We start from the raw sequence: 21,453 nt of genomic DNA, 5'->3' as shown, positions 1-21,453 counted from the left end.
CTCATTCCGACTATTGTGATTGGCTTATCATTGCTGGTTCTGATGCTTCTAAGTATTTATGCCTTAGAAGATGAAGAGGATATGACTCAATCTATCTCCACGGATAAGGTAATGCATCTCCAATTTTGCGGGACGTGCAAGAGCTCACTTTTAATGAGAAAGTCTTCTTCAGTGAAATCATTGTGCCATTTGCCTAGAGAAACTATACCATCAGCTGCAATGACACCAGCTTGTATCCCTACAGTCTCGAATGCAAATTCTAGGGCGAGGAAGATTGCAGAAACCAAAAGTTACCTCCTTTGTAACAAGGTCAGAGTGTACAAATCCATTCCGGACGAGGTCTTCCCCATGGGTACTATTGTGCTTCCTATTGGTGAAGATAAGTAGTTTTCTGTGCAGCTTGGAGTTACCCAATGAGAAGTATAGCTTATCATGTTTTATTGTAGAGGCATGTTACTTACGTTATCTTGTCTTAAACACAGAGGCTAAAACGAATCAAGGATAATTAATTATAGCTACCATGTGTTTAAAGTATTTTTTTTATTTTAGCTTCTCGAACATTAAAGTGTTTGTGGAAGTTAAGTGGTATTATTATGGACGTATCAGGGTATTCTATTTTTCTTTTACTTCCCCTTACACACACTCTCTTTGTCTCTCTCTATGGCATGTGAAGTTTAACGATAACAAGTTACCAATTATGAAAGGTGCCATTTTTTTTTGGAATATAGTAAAGGAAAGAGTATTATATGAAATGGAACAGATGAGTACTATATACTTTGTAGAAAACTTGAATAAAATTTTACTACATCTGGTGTTGGAGACCCATCCCGTACGTATATATATCGCTGTTTTTGGAACATACTAAAGGAAAGAGTGCTATATGAAATGGAACAGAGGAAATATATAGTTTGTAGAAAACTTGAAGACATATATTAAGACTAGGAATAAACTCATATGAACGACATGGATAGTGGGGATTTATATACTTGACACCTTCATTTATATATATATATATATATATATATATATATATAAATGGCACCTCGGTGGAGGAGTAGAAGCAACGGTCCCCTTCGGTCAACTTGCTTGTGCCTATTGTTACCTATGGTAGGACCTCCATCCCCGAAGCGAAGAAAGAGGAGCAGGAACAAAAGGTTGTCCTCTCCCGGTGCAGTAGTTCCGTAACTACTACCGTGATTTTTGGCAACGAGGATTCATCAGATGCCGTAGGTCGTCTTATCTTTGAAAGCTTAGACAGAGAGAATAATTTAACAGATGCCGTAGGTTGTTGGATGTTGCTCAATCGTGCTATAATTTAACAACCAAAAAGCTTTGCGTCGAACTTCAGCCCCTTCGAGTTGGCTACGAGGTAACAACCTATGACACCCCACAACATTGCGACAAGAGAGGGCTTGCCCATTAACCTATTTTGCCCCCATATATATATATGGGGTATTTTTCAACTGTTAATTTTCACGTAGTCACATAAAATAATTTATTTGCTCCAAATTTGTATTTCTTCTTGTTTCATCTAAATATAAAATGCATATTTTATCTTAGCTTTGTATTTTTTTAGATCCAATAGCTATTTGTTTCAACTGTGTATTTCTTCTTTTTCGGGATAAATATGTGAAAAACAAATATGGTTGAACTCTATATTTTAGCCAAATAAATTAAGTTTTACCATATGCGTATTTCCTTTTAATCATCTTTAGATGCTATGACTATTTTTTCCATTTGTATATTTCTTCTTTTCGAGCCAAATCAATATAAAAATCTTTTTTGGCTAGAACTCATTATTTTTAGCTGAAAAACTTTATTTTAGCCAAAAACATGGAGTTGTTATAATAAAAAACAAAAAAGTGAGGAAGCCGAGTATAGAGGGAGATTGATATTTTTATTCAACTTCAAACTGATGTTCATAATGAACTAAAAACTCCTCTATTTATAAAAGAAAGGAAGCATCTGTAAGACTTTTCTTTAGTTGTGTGATGACCCAAAAAGTCATCTTATGTTTTAAAACTCGAATCTGCGCTCTTAAACCTTAAAAATCTCGTATTTACCCTCCTTGATTTGTGTGCGCAGTCCGGATAGGTTTTCGGAAAGCTTTTATATTGAAAACTAATGAAAAAATATTATTTGCCTTAAAAGTTGATTTTAATTGACTTCGGTCAATATTTTTGGTAAACGGGTGCGGATCCGTACTTTAACGGTCCTGGTAGGTCCGTATCGGATTATGAGACCTGGGCATATGCCCAGAATCAAATTTGGAAGTCCCTAGCTTGAGTTATGAATTTTTATGAAAATTAAAAGTTTGGAAATTATTTATTTTTTAAGAATTGATTGATATTTGGCATTGTTAGTATCGGGTCCGTATTTTGGTTCCGGAGCCCGGTACAGGTTCATTATGATATTTAAGACATGTGTGTGAAATTTGGTGAGAAATGGAGTTGATTTGACGTGATTCGGATGTCCAATTGAGAAATTAGAAGTTTTAAAGTGTTCTTGAGAATTTCATTTGACTTGGTGCTAAATTTAGAGTTCTAGGTGTTATTTTGGCCATTTGATCGCGCGAGCAAGTTCGCATGATATTTTTAGACTTGTGTGCATGTTTGGTTTGGAGCCCCGAGGGCTCGGGTGAGTTTCGGATAAGCTACGAGGTGATTTGCACTTAGAAAATCTGAGATTTTGCTGCAGCAGCTGTTCTGATGTGCCCTTCTTTGCGTTCGCGTAGGTAGTGCCATGAACGCGAAAGGTAAAATGGAGTAGGGGAAATTCCTTCTTCGCAAACGTGAAGGACAGGTCGCGAACGCGAAGCGTTGGGGGTGGTACCCTTCACGAACGCGATCTGTCTCACACGAACGCGATAGTTCAACTGACCTGGGGGAGGGGGGTCATGTTCTTCTACGCGAACACATCCACAGGGTCGCGAATGCAAAGGCTTGGGGGGATTTGCCTTATGCGAATGCGTAGAAAGACTCGCGAACGCGAAGGCCTTAGGTCGTTGTGAATAGCGATCGCGACAGGCCTCTCGCGAACGCGATGAAGGATTGTCCAGTGACTTAAAACAGACTCCAAACACGGGTTTGAGCCATTTCTTCAATAATTTTCAAGAAACAAACGGGTAGAGGCGATTTTAAAGAGTCATTTTCTTTCCCAAATTGTTGGTAAGTGATTCTAAACCATTTTCTTTCAATTACCCATTACATTTATTGAATTTTCAACCTAAAATCTAGAGTTTTCATGGTAGAATTAGGGGTTAGTGTAGAAAATAGGAATTTCGGGAATTTAGGAATTTAGACCTCAATTTGAGGTCAGATTCCAAAAATTAATTACATATTCGGGCTAGGGGGTGAATGGGTAAAAAAATATTTTGGTCCGAACCTCGGGTTTTGACCAAGCGGGCCCGGGGTCGAGTTTTCGACCTTTTGGAGGAAAATTTTGGAAAATTTAATTTATGCAATATAATTGATTCCTTTAGAAATATTTGATATTATTGAGTCATTTTTGAATAGATACGAGTAGTTTGGAGTTGAATTCCAAAGGAAAAGTTGTGATTGAGAAATAAGTGGCCTTTAGAGCGAGGTAAGTGTTGTGTCTAACCCTGACTTGAGGGAATTAGGAACCTTAGATTATTTGCTAAGTGAAATTCATGTGAATGGCATATATGTGAGGTGGCGAGTACCTATGCGCCGCCAATTTACCTATTTTTCCATGTTTCTCTGTTTTTCTTATATTGTTTCATTCTTATGCCAAATTGCTATGTGTTATACTAGTGTTGTTCAAATTATCGTTCTTATCATGTTTTACAGAATTTTCTGGTGATAATTGAGTTTTTATTTCAAAGTTGAGATTGATATCATGGAATCAAATATTGAAGTAAGGTTTGTACTTGTTATTCTATCTCCCTGTTGTTATTTATGCATTGCATTATGGTAAGGGAGAGTGTTAATGCATGAAGGGTGATGTCGTGCCATATTGTGAGTGTTAATGCACGAATGGTGATGTCGTACCATTTTTTGAGTATTAATGCACGAAGGGTGATGTCGTGCCATTTTGTAAGTGTTAATGCACGAAGGGTGATGTCGTGCCATATTGTGAGTGTTAATGCACGAAGAGTGATGCCGTGCCATGATATGAGAGTAAAAGCACGAAGAGTGATGCCGCGCCATTTATATTAATTTTATGGTGAGATTGAGAGTAAAAGCACGAAGGGTGATACCGTGCATTTTTCTTTACTGTATTCACTATTCCTGTTGATTCATGGTATATTGGCCGCTCTGGTAATCATTCTATTGTAGTTCATTATCTTGTATTCCTCTCAATATGTCTCCCCTCATGACATTTCCTGTTTAGTTCTTCATTCTTGTTATTTGCGTATACACTGTTAAATTGTACAGGTTGATTGTAGGTGCCTTGCCTTATCCTCGTCACCACTTCGTCGAGGTTAGGCTCGACACTTACCAATACATGGGGTTGGTTGTACTGATACTTCACTCTGCACTTTCTGTGCAGATTTTTATACCGGTTCAGGTTGATCGAGATTTGCTATTGGTCCGCTGTCCGGAGACTCAAGGTAGATCTGTCGACGTTCACAGACCTTGAAGTCCCCATCTATCTTTTATGTCCTACTGTTTTCTTTCATTCAGACAGTTGTATTTCTTTCAGACTATTGCTTGTAGTAAATTTTAGAATGCCCGTGAATTATGACTCTAGATCCGGGAGGTAGTAATTAATATTGTTTTATGATATTTTGCACTTATTATATTTCAATTGAGTTAATTATTGATATTTACTGAATCGAAATAATGAAATGGTTTAATGATTCTCTAACGTTGGCTTGCCTGGAAAGTGAAATATTAGGCGCTATCACGATCCCGTCGGTGGGAAATTTCGGGTCATGACAGTTGGTATCAGAGTCCTAGGTTGCATAGGTCTCACGATTCACGAGCAAGCTTAGTAGAGTTTGGAGGATCGGTATGGAGACGTCTTTGCTTATCTTCCAGAGGCTATGAAGTTTAGGAACAAGTTTCACTTCTATTCTTCTTTGTCATGCGATTTTTCTTTCACAATACTGATTGAATCTTCTACTCTTATTCTCTCGCAGATGGCGAGAACACGTACCGCTTCCTCAGCTGAGCAGCAGCTAGAGCCTCCAGTGATAGCTCCTAAGCGGGGTAGAGGTCGAGGTCGTGCCAGAGGCCGAGGGAGGGGCAGGGCTCAGCCTAGGGCCCGAGCAGCAGCCCCAGCAGTGGAGCCTCATATAGAGATTGACGAGGAGGTTCCAACCCAGACTGTTCCTGTCGGACCAGCTCAGGTTCCGGAGGGGTTCATTGCTACTCCAGTACTTCAAGACGCTTTGGTCCATTTGGTGGGCCTTATGGAGAGTGTGGCCCAGACTGGCGCATTCCCCATGGCACCAACAGTCTCTCAGGCTGGAGGAGGAGCCTAGACTCCTACCACTCCCACTCCGGAGAAGATAGCTCCCCAGTATCAGGCTCCAACAGTTCAGCCAGTCGGATTGGTTCAGCCGATTATTGTGGCACAGGTCGAAAATGGGCCAGCCATGTCTTCTGAAGCTTTATGGAGATTGGACAGGTTTACCAAGATCTTTCCTGTTCACTTCAGTGGTGCTCCTTCAGAGGACCCCCGGGAGTATCTTGATAGTTGTCACGAGGTTCTACGGAACATGGGTATAGTGGAGACCAATGGGGTCGATTTTGCTGCATTTCAGATGACTGGTTCCGCCAAGAAATGGTGGAGAGATTACTTGTTGACCAGAACAGCTGGGTCTCCTGCTCTTACTTGGGACCAGTTCTCTTAGCTCTTCATAGAGAAGTTTCTGCCTATCACATTGGGAGAGGAGCGTCGCCATCAGTTTAAGCGTCTCCAGCAGGGCGGTATGACGATTACTCAGTATGAGACCCGTTTTTTGGATTTGGCCCGTCATGCTATTCTTCTGCTTCCCACCGAGAGAGAGAGGGTGAGGAGGTTTATTGATGGACTTGCTGAGCCTATCAGATTGTAGATGGCTAAGGAGCCTGGGAGTAAGATTTCTTTTTAGGCAGCTGCTAATGTCGCCAGACGAGTCGAGATGGTTCTTACTTAGGGAGGTCAGGGGTCTGACAAGAGACCTCGTCATTCCGGTGAGTTCAATGCTGCCTCACCTAGAGGCAAGAGTACTTTTGGTAGAGGCCATCCTCCCAAGTTGTTTCATTCAGCACTCCAGACATCCCACGATGTCTCAGGTGGTCATAGGCCTCAGATGCATTATTCTGACCAGCTAGCATGCACTGTACCACCAGCTCCTATTAGTGCACCTCCACTCTAGAGTTATCAGGGTGGTTATTCAGGTCGACAGGGTCAGTTTCAGGGTCAACAGTCACAGTAGCCGAGGTTATGTTATACTTGTTGTGATCCGAGTATGGCTGTCCAACGGGACGGGACGTCCCGTCCCGTCTCGGTCCCGTCCTGCGTCCCGTCCCGTCCTGTCCCACTTAATTTTAAACGGTATGGGCCCATGTTAAACGGGACACGGGATGGGACGGGATGGCCATTTCGTCCCATTTCGTCCCGTTTCGTCCCGTCCTGTCCCGTCCCGTCCCGTCCCGTCCCGTCCTGTCTGTCCCGTCCCGCCAATCCCGTCTGTCCCGTCCCGTCCCGTCTGTCCCGTCTCGCCTCTCTCGTCCCGTCCCGTCCCGTCCCGCCTGTCCCGTCCCGTCCTGCGCCCCTTTTTAAAAAATTATAGCCGTTGGGCAACGCTATAATTGCAAAAATAGTCGTTCCCAACGGCAAAAAAACGGTCATATTTGGCCCCCACTCCCACCAAAACACCCCCTACCCCCAAACTTTTAATATAATCCATAAGTTTATTAAATTATACTTTGGTCCTATTTTCTACTATAAATACCCCAATCCTTCTTCATTTCTTCCCACAAAAATAAATTATTCTCTCTCAAATCTCTTTCATTCTATCTATATTATTCTCTCAATTTTCTCGCAATCAAGTGATAAGTTTCAAGTATTTGGACAAATATTTGGAGCAACTTTCAAGCTTCAAATTAATTTATCAAGTATTTGGAGCAATAGTTTGGGCAATTTCTTCAAGTTTCAATATTTAATCACGGTGCACTCGTTCCATCTCCTAATTTTAATATATATTTTTTGCGCATTATTTTAGTGCTTAATTTTTGTGTTTACTTTACGTGTTCTATTTTCGTATTTCATTTGTGTTTTTAATTTTTGTGTTAACTTTTTAAATTTAATTTCGTATTTAAATTATGGCACCTAAAAATGTATTTGGCGTATTTAAAAAAACTAGTAAAAAAAGTAGTAAAGGTGAAAGTAGTAGTAATCCTAATCCTAGTCTTAATCCTAGCCCTTCTCCTATAATTAGAAAACATATAGATGAAATGACTCATGTTGATAAAACTTCATTTTCCCAACCCCCCGCATGTTATAATATTAATTTCGGAGAACAACTAGATCATAAAACTTTACAAAGACAATTTGGCAAGGATATTTTTATTGAGGACGAAGAAAATGAGGATGAAGAAAATGAGGAAGAAGAATTAGATGAAACACCCACTAGTCCCGTAACACAAGCTCCAACTCAGAGTCAATCTCGATCTGGAGCTTTACCCCCTGTACCTCCTGTAAGGGGTAAGCCTAAGGGTGAACGTCCCAAAACATCACTTGTATGGAAATTTTTTAAACATGATAAAGTCAATCAACGTGCTACATGTGAAATATGTAAGCAACGATTTGTGCACACCAAAAGTGGTGGGACGGGGGGCTTATGTAGGAACTTAGGTAGGGACCACAAAGCTTTATGGATGATATAACAGGTTTTGATTCCTCTATTGACGATGAACTTGATTCTTATCTTAATCAAGGATTGGAAAGTATTAAAGACGAAGAAGGCAACGAACAACTTTTGGCATGGTGGAGGGAGCGTGGCAAGGCTTTTCCAACACTTTCCATAATGACCCGAGATATCCTTGCTATTCAAGCATCATCAGTAGCATCGGAGAGTGCTTTTAGCGCGGCAAGATTTCAAATCGGAGATCATAGACATTCATTAGCGGAGGACAGCCTAGAGATTTTCGTATTATTCAGAGATTGGATTAATTGAGAAAGAAGAAATCTTGGTTTTGAAAAATTAACCACTAGGGAAGAAGAAGAATACAATGAGATACTTAGCACTGGGAGCGATGACGGCATGTAACTCATGGAACATCAATCAACATTGCCAATTCCAGAACAATGTCCGAGAGAAATTATAGATAAGTTACAACGAAGTTATATAGGAGCTTACAAATATTAGTATGATAATTTTTTATTGGCTACTAAGAGGCCTAGTTCAAAGTTCAAAGTTCAAACAGAACCCTTCCTAGAAGGTGGCTGCATAGATTAGGTGCTCTTCAAAAGAATTATATTTGTATGTGAGATTTGAAAGTTCTATTAATAAAATAAAAGACTCTAAGCGTTGAATTTGTTTTATGAATTCTCTTACACTCGAAATTATATTAAATAAATTATAACTCTATTATATATTTATAATTGCGAGAATATTTTATTACAAGTCTTTTGTTTTAATATTTTATAATTCTTTACTTACTTTCCTAATTTTCGTTTAATTTTTAAATTTATTGAATAAGTCAAAAAACTAGATGTTGCAAACTTTAAAAACTTAGTCATTGCCAAAAGAATATCCGTTGTCAAACTCAATGCTTAAATAATTTTTTTTTAAAATGGCACTTAAGGCCCGCGAACCCGTCCCGTCCCGTCCCATCTCGTTTGTTAGCGGGATGGGATGGGCCTACCGTCCGTCCCGTCCCGTCCCATCCCGTCCTGTTTGTTAGTGGGACGGGATGGGCCTACCGTTTTATCCCGTTTGTCCCGTCCCATTTCGTCCCGTCCCGCCACCGTCCCGGCTAAATGTCGTCCTGTCCCGTCCCGTCCCGTTAATTTTGTCCCGTCCCGTTGGACAGCCATAGATCCGAGGCACATTGCTAGATTTTGCCCTCGGGAAACGGGTATCTCACAGAATCAGAGTTCTCATGCCATGGTTCCGACACCAGTTGTTGCACCACTTGCTCAGCCAGCTAGAGGTAGGGGCCAGACTGTTAGGGGTGGAGGTCAGGCGGTTAGAGGTAGAGACCATCCAGTTAGAGGTCATCCCAAGGACGTAGTTCAGGGTGGTGGGGCCCAGCCCCGGTGTTATGCTTTTTAGCCAGACCTGAGGCTGAATCATCTGACATTGTTATCACATGCACTGTTTCAGTTTGCAGTAGAGATGCTTCAGTTGTATTTGATCTGAGATCCACTTACTCCTATGTGTCTTCCTATTTTGCTCCTTATTTTGTTGTGCCTCGTGATTCTTTGAGTGCTCATGTGTATGTGTCCACACCAGTGGGAGATGTTATTATTGTAAATCATGTTTATCATTCGTGTGTGATCACCATTGGGAATCTTGAGACACATGTAGATCTTCTAATTCTCGACATGGTTGATTTTGATGTCATACTGGGCATGGATTGGCTGTCACCTTATCATGTTATATTATATTGTCACGCCAAGACGGTGACCTTAGCCTTGCAGGAGTTTCCTCGATTAGAGTGGAGAGGAAATCTTGGCCATTCTGCCAGCAAGGTTATCTCTTATGTGAAGGCTCGGCATATGGTCGAGAAGGGGTGTCTAGATTATTTTGCTTATGTCCGCGATTCTAGTGCGGAGGTTCCTTCCATAGATTAGGTGCCGGTTGTTTGTGAGTTTCTAGAGGTGTTTCCTGCAGACCTGCCAGGGATGTCACCCGACAGGGATATTGATTTCTGCATTGATTTGGCTCCGGGCACTCAGCCTATTTCCATTCTGCCATATCGCATGGCCCCGCCAGAGTTGAAAGAATTGAAGGTGCGGTTGCAAGACTTGCTGGATAAGGGATTCATTAGACCTAGTGTCACACCCTGGGGTGCACCTGTGTTGTTTGTGAAGAATAAAGATGGATCGATGAGGATGTGAATAGATTATTGACAGTTGAACAAAGTCACCACCAAGAACAAATATCCATTGCCAAGGATTGATGATTTATTTGATCAGCTTCAGGGTGCCAAGGTGTTTTCAAATATTGATTTGAGATCTGGCTACCATCAGTTGAGGATTAGGGCATCCGATGTTCCTAAGACAGCTTTTCGGACTCGGTATGGGCATTATGAGTTTCTAGTAATGTCATTTGGGCTGACATATGCCCCAGCAACATTCATGGATTTGATGAACCGGGTGTTAAGACCTTACTTAGATTCCTTTGTGGTTGTATTTATTGATGATATCTTGATCTACTCCCACAGTCGAGAGGATCATGAGCAGCACTTTTGGATCGTTCTTCAGACTCTTAGAGACAACCAGTTATATGCTAAGTTCTCAAAATGCGAGTTTTGGTTGAGTTCAGTTGCTTTATTGGGTCACGTTGTATCAACAGAGGGTATTCTGGTGGATCTTAAGAAGATTGAGTCAGTCCAGAACTGGCCTAAACCCACATCAGCTACAGAGATCCGTAGTTTCCTATGTTTGGCGGGTTATTACCGTTGATTTGTGGAGGGGTTTTTATCCATAGTAGCCCCATTGACCAGATTGACCTAGAAGGGTGCCCCGTTCAGGTGGTCAGACGAGTGTGAAGCGAGCTTTTAGAAGCTTAAGACAGCTTTGACTACGACACCGGTATTGGTGTTACCCACAGGTTCAGGATCTTATACAGTATATTGTGACACATCTTGTATTGGTTTGGGTACCGAATTAATGCAGGGTGGCAAGGTGATTGCATATGTTTCACGGCAGCTGAAGGTTCACGAGAAGAATTACCCTGTTCATGATCTAGAACCGGCAGCCATTGTTCATGCGCTGAAGATTTGGAGGCACTATCTTTACGACATGCCATGTGAGGTATTCACTGATCATCGGAGCTTGTAGTATTTGTTCAAGTAGAAGGAACTCAATTTGAGGCAGAAGAGGTGGCTGGAGCTATTGAAAGACTATGATATCACCATATTGTATCATCCCGGGAAGGACAATGTGGTGGCCGATGATTTGAGTAGAAACTTAGTCAGTATAGGTAGCCTTGCATATATTCCAGTTGGTGAGAGACCGCTTGCATTGGATGTTCAGGCCTTGGCCAACCATTTCATGAGGTTAGATATTTCTGAGCCCAGTCGTGTTCTAGTTTGTACAGTTGCTCGGTTTTCTTTATTTGAGTGCATCAGAGATCGACAGGATGACGATCCTTATTTACTTGTCCTTAGAGACACATTGCAGCACGGTGGTGCCAAGTAGGTTACTGTTGGAGATGACAAAGTTTTGAGGATGCAAGGTCGTATTTGTGTGCCTAATGTGGATGGATTTCGTAAGTTGATCCTTGAGGAGTCCCACAGTTTCGGGTATTCTATTCATCAGGGCGGGCACCGCCAAGATGTATCAGGACTTGAGGCAGCATTATTGGTGGAGGCGAATGAAGAAGGACATAGTTGCCTATGTAGCTCGGTGCCTAAATTGCTAGCAGATAAAGTGTGAGCATTAGAGACCTAGTGGTTTACTTCAGAGATTATATATTCCTGAGTGGAAGTGGGAGTGTATCACTATGGACTTTGTTGTTGGACTCCCACGGACTCAGAGGAAGTTCGATGCAGTTTGGGTCATTGTGGACAGGCTGACTAAGTCATCGCATTTCATTCTTGTAGCACTTACCTATTCCTCGAAGCTGTTGATAGAGATTTATTTTTGTGAGATCGTCCTTCTTTATGGTGTGCACGTGTATATCATTTCTGATCGAGGTACGTAGTTTACCTCGCACTTTTGGAGGGCAGTTCAGCATGAGTTGGGTACGCGGCTTGAGTTAAGCACAGCATTTCAACCTCAGAAGGACGGGCAGTCCGAGCGTACTATTCAGATCTTGGAGGATATGCTTCGCGCCTGTGTTATTGACTTTGGAGGTTCTTGGGATTAGTTTTTGCCGTTAGCGGAGTTTGACTACAATAACAGCTACCAGTCGAACATTCAGATGGCTCCCTATGAGGCATTATATGGTAGACGGTATAGGTCGCTAGTTGGGTGGTTTGAGTCGGGGGAGGCTCGGTTATTGGGTACAGATTTAGTTTAGGAGGCCTTGGATTAGGTCAAGATTATTCAGGATCGACTTCGCACAGCTCAGTCCAGGCAGAAGAGTTATGCCGACCGTAGAGTTCATGATGTTGTATTCATGATCGGAGAGAGAGTGTTACTTCGGGTATCACCCATCAAGGATGTAATGAGGTTCGGAAAGAAGGGCAAGTTCAGCCCTAGGTATATCGAACCTTTTGAGATTCTGGAGAGAGTGAGAGATGTGGCTTACAGGCTTGCGTTGCCACCCAGTTTAGCAGCTGTTCATCTGGTATTCCATATGTCCATGCTTCGAAAGTATCACGGTGATCCGTCTTATGTATTAGATTTTAGCTCTGTCCAATTGGACAAGGAATTGAGTTACGAGGAAGAGCCGGTGGCAATTCTAGCTCGGCAAGTCCGCCAGTTGATATCAAAGAGTTACCCTTCAGTTCAAGTGCAGTGGAGCAGTCAGCCTATTGAGGCAGCTACTTGGGAGTCCGAGTCCGATATGTGGAGTAGATATCCCCACCGTTTCACCAGCCCAGGTATTTTTCTATGTCCGTTAGAGGACGAACGATTGTTTTAGAGGTGGAGAATGTGATGACCCAAAAGGTCATCTTATATTTTAGAACTTGAATATGCGCTCTTAAGCCTTAAAAATATCATTTTTATCCTCCTCGATTTGTGTGCGCAGTCTGGGCAGGTTTCCAGAAAGCTTTTATGTTGAAAATTAATGAAAATAAGAATGTTTGCCTTAAAAGTTGATTTTAGTTGACTTTGATCAATATTTTTGGTAAACATGCTCAGATCAGTGCTTTGATACTCCCGGTAGGTCTGTATCGAATTATGGGACGTGGGCGTATGCCCAGAATCAAATTTAGAGGTCCCTATCTTGAGTTATGAATTTTTGATAAAAAATTAGAAGTTTGAAAATTATTTGTTTTTAAGAATTGATTGATATTTGGTATTGTTAGTATCAGGTTCGTATTTTGGTTCCGAAGCCCGGTACAAGTTCATTATGATATTTAAGACATGTATGTGAAATTTTGTGAGAAATGGAGTTGATTTGACGTGATTCAGACGTCCAGTTGAGAAATTAGAAGTTTTAAAGTGTTCTTCAGAATTTCATTTGACTTGGTGCTAAATTTAGAGTTCTAGGTGTTATTTTGGCGATTTGATCACGCGATTAAGTTCGCATGATATTTTTAGACTTGTGTGCATGTTTGGTTTGGAGCCTCGAGGGCTCGGGTGAGTTTCGTATGGGCTACAGGGTGATTTGCACTTAGAAAATATGAGATTTTGCTGCAACATCTGTTCTGATGTGCGCTTCTTCGCGTTTGTGTAGGTAGTGTCGTGAACGCGAAAGGTAAAATGTGGCAGGGGAAATTCCTTCTTCGCGAACGCGAAGGACAGATCGCGAACGCAAAGTGTTGGGGGTGGTACCCTTCGCGAACGCGATCTGTCTCACGCGAACGCGATAGTTCAACTGACCTGGGGGAGGGGGGTCATGTTCTTCTACGCGAACGCGTCCACAGGGTCGTGAACGCGAAGGCTTGGGGGGAGTTGCCTTACGCGAACGCGTAGAAAGACTCGCGAACGCGAAGGCCTTAGGCAAAGGCCTATCCAGTAACTTAAAATAGACTCCAAACACGGGTTTGCGCCATTTCTTCGACATTTTTCAAGAACCAAACAGGTAGAGGCGATTTCTAAGAGTCATTTGCTTTCCCAAATTGTTGGTAAGTGATTCTAAACTATTTTCTTTCAATTACCCATTACATTTCTTGTATTTTCAACTTAAAATCTAGAGTTTTCATGGTAGAATTAGGGTTAGGGTAGAAAATAGGGATTTCGAAAATTTGGGGATTTAGACCTCAATTTGAGGTCGGATTCCAAAAACTAATTACATATTCGGGCTCGGGGTGAATGGGTAAAAAATGATTTTGGTCCGAACATCGGGTTTTGACCAAGCGGGCCCGGGGTCGATTTTTTGACCTTTTGGAGGAAAAATTTGGAAAATTTAATTTTTGCAATATAATTGATTCCTTTAGCAATATTTGATATTATTGAGTCATTTTTTAATAGATACAAGTGGTTTAGAGGTGAATTCCAAAGAAAAAGTTGTGATTGAGAATTAAGTGGCCTTCGGAGCAAGGTAAGTATTGTGTCTAACCCTGACTTGAGGGATTAGGAACCTTAGATTATTTGATAAGTGAAATTCATGTGAGCAGCGTATATGTGAGGTGACAAGTACCTATGCGCCGCTAATTTACATGTTTTTCCATGTTTCTCTATTTTTCTTATATTGTCTCATTCTTATGGCAAATTGCTACGTGTTATACTAGTGTTGTTCAAATTATCGTTCTTATCATGTTTAAGGAATTTTCTGGTGATAATTGAGTTTTTATTTCAAAGTTGAGACTGATATCATGGAATCAAATGTTGAAGTAAGGTTTGTACTTGTTATTCTATCTCCCTGTTGTTATTTATGCATTGTATTATGGTAAGGGAGAGTGTTAATGCACGAAGGGTGATGTCGTGCCATATTATGAGTGTTAATGCACGAAGGGTGATGTCGTGCCATGATATGAGAGTAAAAGCACGAAAGGTGATGCCGTGCCATTTATATTAATTTTATGGTGATATTGAGAGTAAAAGCATGAAGGGTGATACCGTGCATTTTTCTTTACTGTATTTACTATTCCTGTTGATTCATGGTATATTGACCGCTCCGGTAATCATTCTGTTGTAGTTCATTATCTTGTATTCCCCTCAGTATATCTCCCCTCCCGACATTTCCTGTTTATTTCTTCATTCCTGTTATTTGCGTATACACTGTTAAATTGTACAGGTTGATTGTAGGTGCCTTGCCTTAGCCTCGTCACCACTTCGTCGAGGTTAGGCTCGACACTTACCAATACATGGGGTCGGTTGTACTGATGCTGTACTCTGCACTTTCTGTGCAGATTTTTATAACGGCTCAGGTTGATCGAGATTTGCTATTGGTCCGATGTCCGGAGACTCAAGGTAGATCTGTCGGCGTTCACAGACCTTGAAGTCCCCATCTATCTTTTATGTCCTACTGTTTTCTTTCATTCAGACAGTTGTATTTCTTTCAGACTATTGCTTGTAGTAAATTCTAGAATGCTCGTGAATTGTGACTCTAGATCCGGGTGGTAGTAATTAATACCGTTTTATGATAATAAAACTTATTATATTTCAATTGAGTTAATTATTGATATTTACTGAATCAAAATAATGAAATGGTTTAATGATTCTCTAACGTTGGCTTGCCTGGCAAGTGAAATGTTATGCGCCATCAAGATCCCATCGGCGGAAAATTTCGGGTCGTGACAAGCTGCTTGTAAGCTGTCTGCATGAGCTTCTTGCAACCTTCCTGTTTCATAAGAAGCTGCTGCAAATCATTTCATTGAGTTTCTTGCAACCTTCCTGCATCATCTGCTTGTAAATAAACTTCAACAGACTACTAAATGGATAATCTTCTTTTGAAAGACTATCTATGGACATCCACAATATAATATTTTCATAATAGGAGTTCATGGATGTTCATTAAAAGATAATGTGCCTCGTTAAAACCTTACTAGGAAAAAACCCGTGGAAAAAAATCCTAGTGAAGGAAAAAGAGTACACATATTTAGTAATACACATAACTAGTTGTCTCATTAAAAACCTTATAAGGAAAACCCTGTGGGAAAAACCTTGGTAAGGGAAAAAGAGTACAACGCGTATTTCACTCCCCCTGATGAAAACCTTATTCCAAATATTTGAGTCTCTTCATTCCAATCTTATATACCATCTTCTCAAAAATTGAAGTTGGCAAAGTGAACAAATCTGCTAGATTGTCACTTGAACGGATTTGTTGCACATCGATGTCACCATTTTTCTGAAGTTCGTGTGTGTAGAATAATTTTGGTGAAATGTGCTTCGTTCTATCTCCTTTTATAAATCCTCCCTTCAATTGGGCTATGCATGCAACATTGTCTTCGTATAAAATTGTGGGTCTTTTATCATATTCCAAACCACATTTTCTCGAATAAAATAAATTATTGATCTCAACCATACGTATTCCCTACTTGATTAATGAATAGCTATTATCTCAGCATGATTTGAAGAAGTAGCAACAATAGATTGCTTTGTGGAGCGCCATGATATGACAGTACCTCCATATGTAAACACGTATCTGATTTGAGATCGAGCTTTATGTGGATCAGATAAATAACTTGCATCTGCATAACCAATATGATCTGCACCATCTATGTTAGCATTAACAAGATACATAAGTGCACCGATTGCACTGAGATAGAGTATTTCAGGACCAAGGAGTTCTGCATCCTCTTCTGAAGGTCAAAACGGATCCTTATTCACTTCAAGTGATCGAACACCCATTTGGTATACTTAATGGGTGCGCTTTGTTCATGCAAAAGTGTTTTAAGACCTTTTATGTATAGACATATTGATAGATAAAGATCTCGTCTGCTAAATATTTAATTTGTAGACTAAGACAAAGTTTTTCCCTTTGGAGCTCTTCTGGAGTTCTTATGATATTTATGCCATTAACATAAACAACAAGTATAACAAACTATGATGTTGTTTCCTTTGTAAAAATGCATGGACAAATGACATCATTTACATAACCTTCATTCATCAATTCAGTAAGGCGATTATATCATATGCGCCCAAATTGATTTAAACCGTACAAAGATCTTTGTACTCTGATTGAATGAATTTCACGATGCTTTGAACTATATGCTTCAGGCATTTTAAATCCTTCAGGGATCTTTAAATAGACTTAATCAAATGAGTCATATAGGTTATGACTTGCATTTAGATGGCATGACATCTTCAGGTGTCTGGACTACAAGTCCGATCCTCACAATCTTTTACAATATTTTGAACTATATTGTATCAAATATATCGTCGACGATCGTTTTGTATCAGTTCCTAAGCGACATAACTTGCTAAGATCTCATCACTTTCTTTATATTCATGTACCTGAACTTCTTCTGGAGTTTCATGAAATGTTATGTCGTGGGCTCTTCTAGAGCTCATTTCCTCCTCATTATGATCATTTGCTCCTATCCTTTTCAAGGATTGTTACCTTTGGAACCAATCGGTTTACTACGCTTCATGCGTGCAGTAAACTTTATTCTCCAGAGACTTTAATTTTAATAGGAGCATTTGTAGCTGAAATATGATATTTCATTTTGGATCAGCAAATGCTTATGGCATTTGACTTAAATTATCTTCTAAGTGAGGATCATATTAATGATAATTCGATTCATATAGCATATTTTCCAGCTATTTATTCCATCCCCCAAATGTTAGAAAAACTAACACATAACCCCAATCTTCTTTGGGAAACCTATTTTTGTGTATTGTAGTAGAGAAATTAATCATATACCACACATCAAACGTTATTAGATAGTAAAAATATTTGGTTTCTGGTCCTAAACCAATTGTGAGGGGATGACTTATCATATTTTGTTGGTCTGATGCATACAAGTACTGTTGTATGTAATTTAGAAAATCTTAGACCAACACATGAGGGTTTGTTCTCATAAGCAATAGTTTAGCCATTAATAAGAGGTATTCAATGCTAAACTAGCTTGGATATAAACTAACATCATCAAGATGAACTATCTTGATTTTATTGAAAATTATGCTCTTAATTGAGAAAGGCAATTTAAAATGCCAAACTGCAGGTTGACAATAAACATACATGTAACCATCTTATATATGCATCTATAAGTGATTCACATGATAGGTGAATGAGCCCATATTCACCTTTTATATATTCCAGAATTCAGGGAGTTTAGTCCCAACTTTAGCTGGTATAATCAAGTTATTATGAGAACAAGCAATACAAGAGAATTCTTGAAGAATCTTCTAGTTCTTTAGTATATGCTTATCTGAATTCTCAAATAGCTCATTTAAAAATGGCAAATGAAAACTTCAAGTTTATCATGGCATGTGCTATCTCTAAGTAAACTTCTGGTTTACTATAGCATAAACTTTTGCATCAGTAAACTTCTGATTTACTGTGGCTACTTTTATATTAGTAAATTTTTGGTTTACAGTAGCTACTTTTGTCTCAGTAAAACTTCTAGTTTACTGTGACTGCTTTTGCATTAGTAAACTTCTGATTTACTGTGATACATGATGTAGTACAAATTGAAGAATAAGGTGGGTAACTTCTTACATACATATTATTTTACTCCCTATGATTGTGGAAACATAAAGATTTTCAATCTTCCAATCATTTGTGATCTCAATATGACAGCCATTTGTATCAGTAAACTTCGGGTTTACTACAACATATATTTTGACCATAATCATATAATCTGAATAGCATATTTGTATATAAGCTCTTCGAGAGCCTTCATTTATTATCCACAATCTAATATTTATCGGACACTACTAGTGTTATGTGTCTTCTAGACAAACAGTTAGCTCTTCGGGAGTTGTTGATACATTTGTACTATCAAATATTGCTCGGACACTTCTGGTACCACGAGAGAAAATCATAATCAAATAAAAAATATAAAACAATTGTTTAAGCACAAGAAAATACCTTTTCATAATATTTTTCTATTTCAGGAGGAAATTTCAATTGTGTTACTTCTCCGGGAACAAATTTAAAATACGAAATATTGAGTATATATTCTCTCAATCATATTAACTCTTCTGGAGGTGAATTGTAATATATTTACATCAAGAGCATGTTCATATTTATGACTTTATTAATATTATCACATTCACTTCAGGGAATGGATTAATATTTATCAAAAATTCTCATCCTTCAGGAAATCGAACATAATTATCTGAACGCGCATTAATCACATCAAATTGTGATGCTTCAACCTCTTTTAAAATATTTACTACTCCATGAGCAAATCGAGGCGTACATGTAATATAAAGAATATTTTTCTAGTTTATTTTTAATTGTAACCATAGAAAGCATAAATTATCACTTCTAGTGGTCATAGACATACATCACTTCTGGTGGTTAAGAAAATTTAGTTACAATGAGATATATGAAACATAACCACTTCTCATGGTTGTATATTTCTTGCAAACTCTGCTGGAGTTTAAGTGGATCTAACAATGTTATCCACTTTGTAATCCTTTATTAAGATAATTAGGATGAAAACAAATACCAAAATAGGTATTGTATACGTAACATATAACCAAGCAAGCGATGATAATGATATTAAAATATAAGCAAAAGGCTCAAATTAAATTACGCAAATTTGGCCACACCAGATGTAAGTGATATCTACATCACTACTGCCAAGAAGAAAAACTCACAATCTCAAGGATATAATCTGCCTTATGATGCTCGTAATGAACAAGATCTAACCATGGACATAAGAGTGTCGCCTTACATCGGAGATGAACACTGAAATAGAAATTAAATTCGAAGTAAGTGCTCAAAATGGCAGAGTCTCGTGCTGATAACGTGTTATAAAATAAAAATGGTAAAGTGAAAAAACCGAGTATAGAGGGAGATTGATATTTTTATTCAACTTCAAACTGATGTTCATAATGAACTGAAAACTCCTCTATTTATAGAAGAAAGGAAACATTTGTGAGGCTTTTCAGGAAGCGACTGCGAGGCTTTTCTTTAGCTGCTTGTAAGTTGTCTGCATGAGCTGCTTGCAACCTGCATGTTTAATAAGAAACTGTTGCAAATCATTTCATTGAGTTGCTTGCAACCTGCCTGTATCAACTGCTTGTAAATAAACTTCAACAGACTACTAAATGGACAATCTTTTTCAGAAAGATTATCTATGGACATCCACAATATAATATTTTCATAACAAGAGTTCAATTGTGTATTTTTAATAATTTTTCTCTACATGTAGTGGCTATTTATTAAAATTGTGCATTTTTTGGGGTGTCAAATTTCTAATAAAATAAGTTGTTAGAGGTCGGTATTCTAAGCCAATTAAATTTTTTATCCAAATTATATAGTTTCAACTGTATATGTTCTTTTTATTTAAAACCTGTATTATTTTTAGCCAACTAGTCTTAGGGTACGCGCTTTGTGCGTGTACCCAATGCAAATGAATATATTATTTTTTAAAATATAAAATATTATTAAATAATGTGATTGGCTTGTAAAATAAAAGCTAAAAAAAGTATAAGCTACTAAAAAGATGAATGTTGATCGCGAAGAAATCTTGGCCATAGAAGTCCTCAAATACATAATTGTGATTTATTAGGACTTTGGAAGAATATTTTATGAAAATTATTGATATATTTGTGACCTAAGTAAACAAATAATAAGATTTCTCAAATAAAATAAATTTAAAAATCAAATATTTTGGTCCTTTGGGAATAAAGATGTTGGCTTATAGCTCAAAAAAAAATTGGATAAGTCAAAACATCTAAAAATTACTAATGTGGGCTTAATATTTTACAACAAATAATTAAATATATAGAAATATCGAAAATCGTTATTTGTTGAAATAATTAAAAAGATGATGATAATTCGTTAAGAATAGATTTCGTCTATAAGTTGAATATGTTTTTTTTATTAAAATTAGGACACCAACGATGATATCTCTTCTTTCATTGGTTAACAAAGAAAATTGCATCTTGCTGAGCCTTAAGTTTTATTTTTCTCATAAATGAAAATATTTTGTTTTTCTCATAAATGCAAGTTTTTGACGCATCACCACTTTTTGTTAGACAAATTTGGGAAGCTGATAAGCAAGGCTTAACAACTATGCGCTCATTACCATTGACAGCATGTGGCTTGCGAGCAACCATATCCATTGTAATGATAGATCCATTAGGAATACCACAAACAATATAACTACTACAAGTAATGGCTTAGTTTGTAATAGGGTGTAACTTAGGCACCAATGTCTCTGTACGCATCTGTTTACTTAATAAAATTTATCTTTTGTACCAAAAAAAAAAAAGAAAAAAAAAAGAGTCTTATATGTTAGGACTAATTTCATAGGAGTTCAAAACATGGAAGAATTTAATATGTACTAAAATTTTAGTTAATTTAAATTCCTAAATTTTTTGAAAAAAAGCTTAAATTATACTTTTGTCTAGTGTAAAATTTATTTTTAAACGGCAAAAAAGGCGAACAACATTTCGCTTACGGCATTCGTGCTTTTAATATAGTATATATATATTAAATGATAATTTTTTAAAAACCTGTATTATTTTTTGGGGTGCAAATCTGTTAAAGGAATTGGCCGAAATCCATTTCTTTTAGCTAAATATGAAAAAATCAGCCTAAATAATAGAGTTACAGACGAGATTTTATTTATTTATTTATTTATT

At 38.5% G+C, this 21,453-nt stretch overlaps 1 protein-coding gene across 1 annotated transcript in view; it reads left to right on the top strand.

Annotated features, from left to right (window-relative positions):
- The first annotated feature begins 238 nt into the window (after positions 1-238).
- The window catches only part of LOC104116002 (putative pentatricopeptide repeat-containing protein At1g12700, mitochondrial), a 161,600-nt gene continuing 140,385 nt past the window's right edge, over positions 239-21,453 (top strand). Inside the window, exon 1 of the transcript XR_011413365.1 lies at positions 239-309. The gene's annotated coding sequence lies outside the window, so the exon portion shown is untranslated. The remainder of the gene's footprint in view (positions 310-21,453) is intronic.

This window comes from Nicotiana tomentosiformis, chromosome 1, assembly GCF_000390325.3.
Source record: "Nicotiana tomentosiformis chromosome 1, ASM39032v3, whole genome shotgun sequence".
In the NCBI taxonomy this organism is placed as follows: domain Eukaryota; kingdom Viridiplantae; phylum Streptophyta; class Magnoliopsida; order Solanales; family Solanaceae; genus Nicotiana; species Nicotiana tomentosiformis.
The sequence above is the reverse complement of the archived record's forward strand: the minus strand, read 5'-3'. Positions and strand labels throughout refer to the sequence as shown.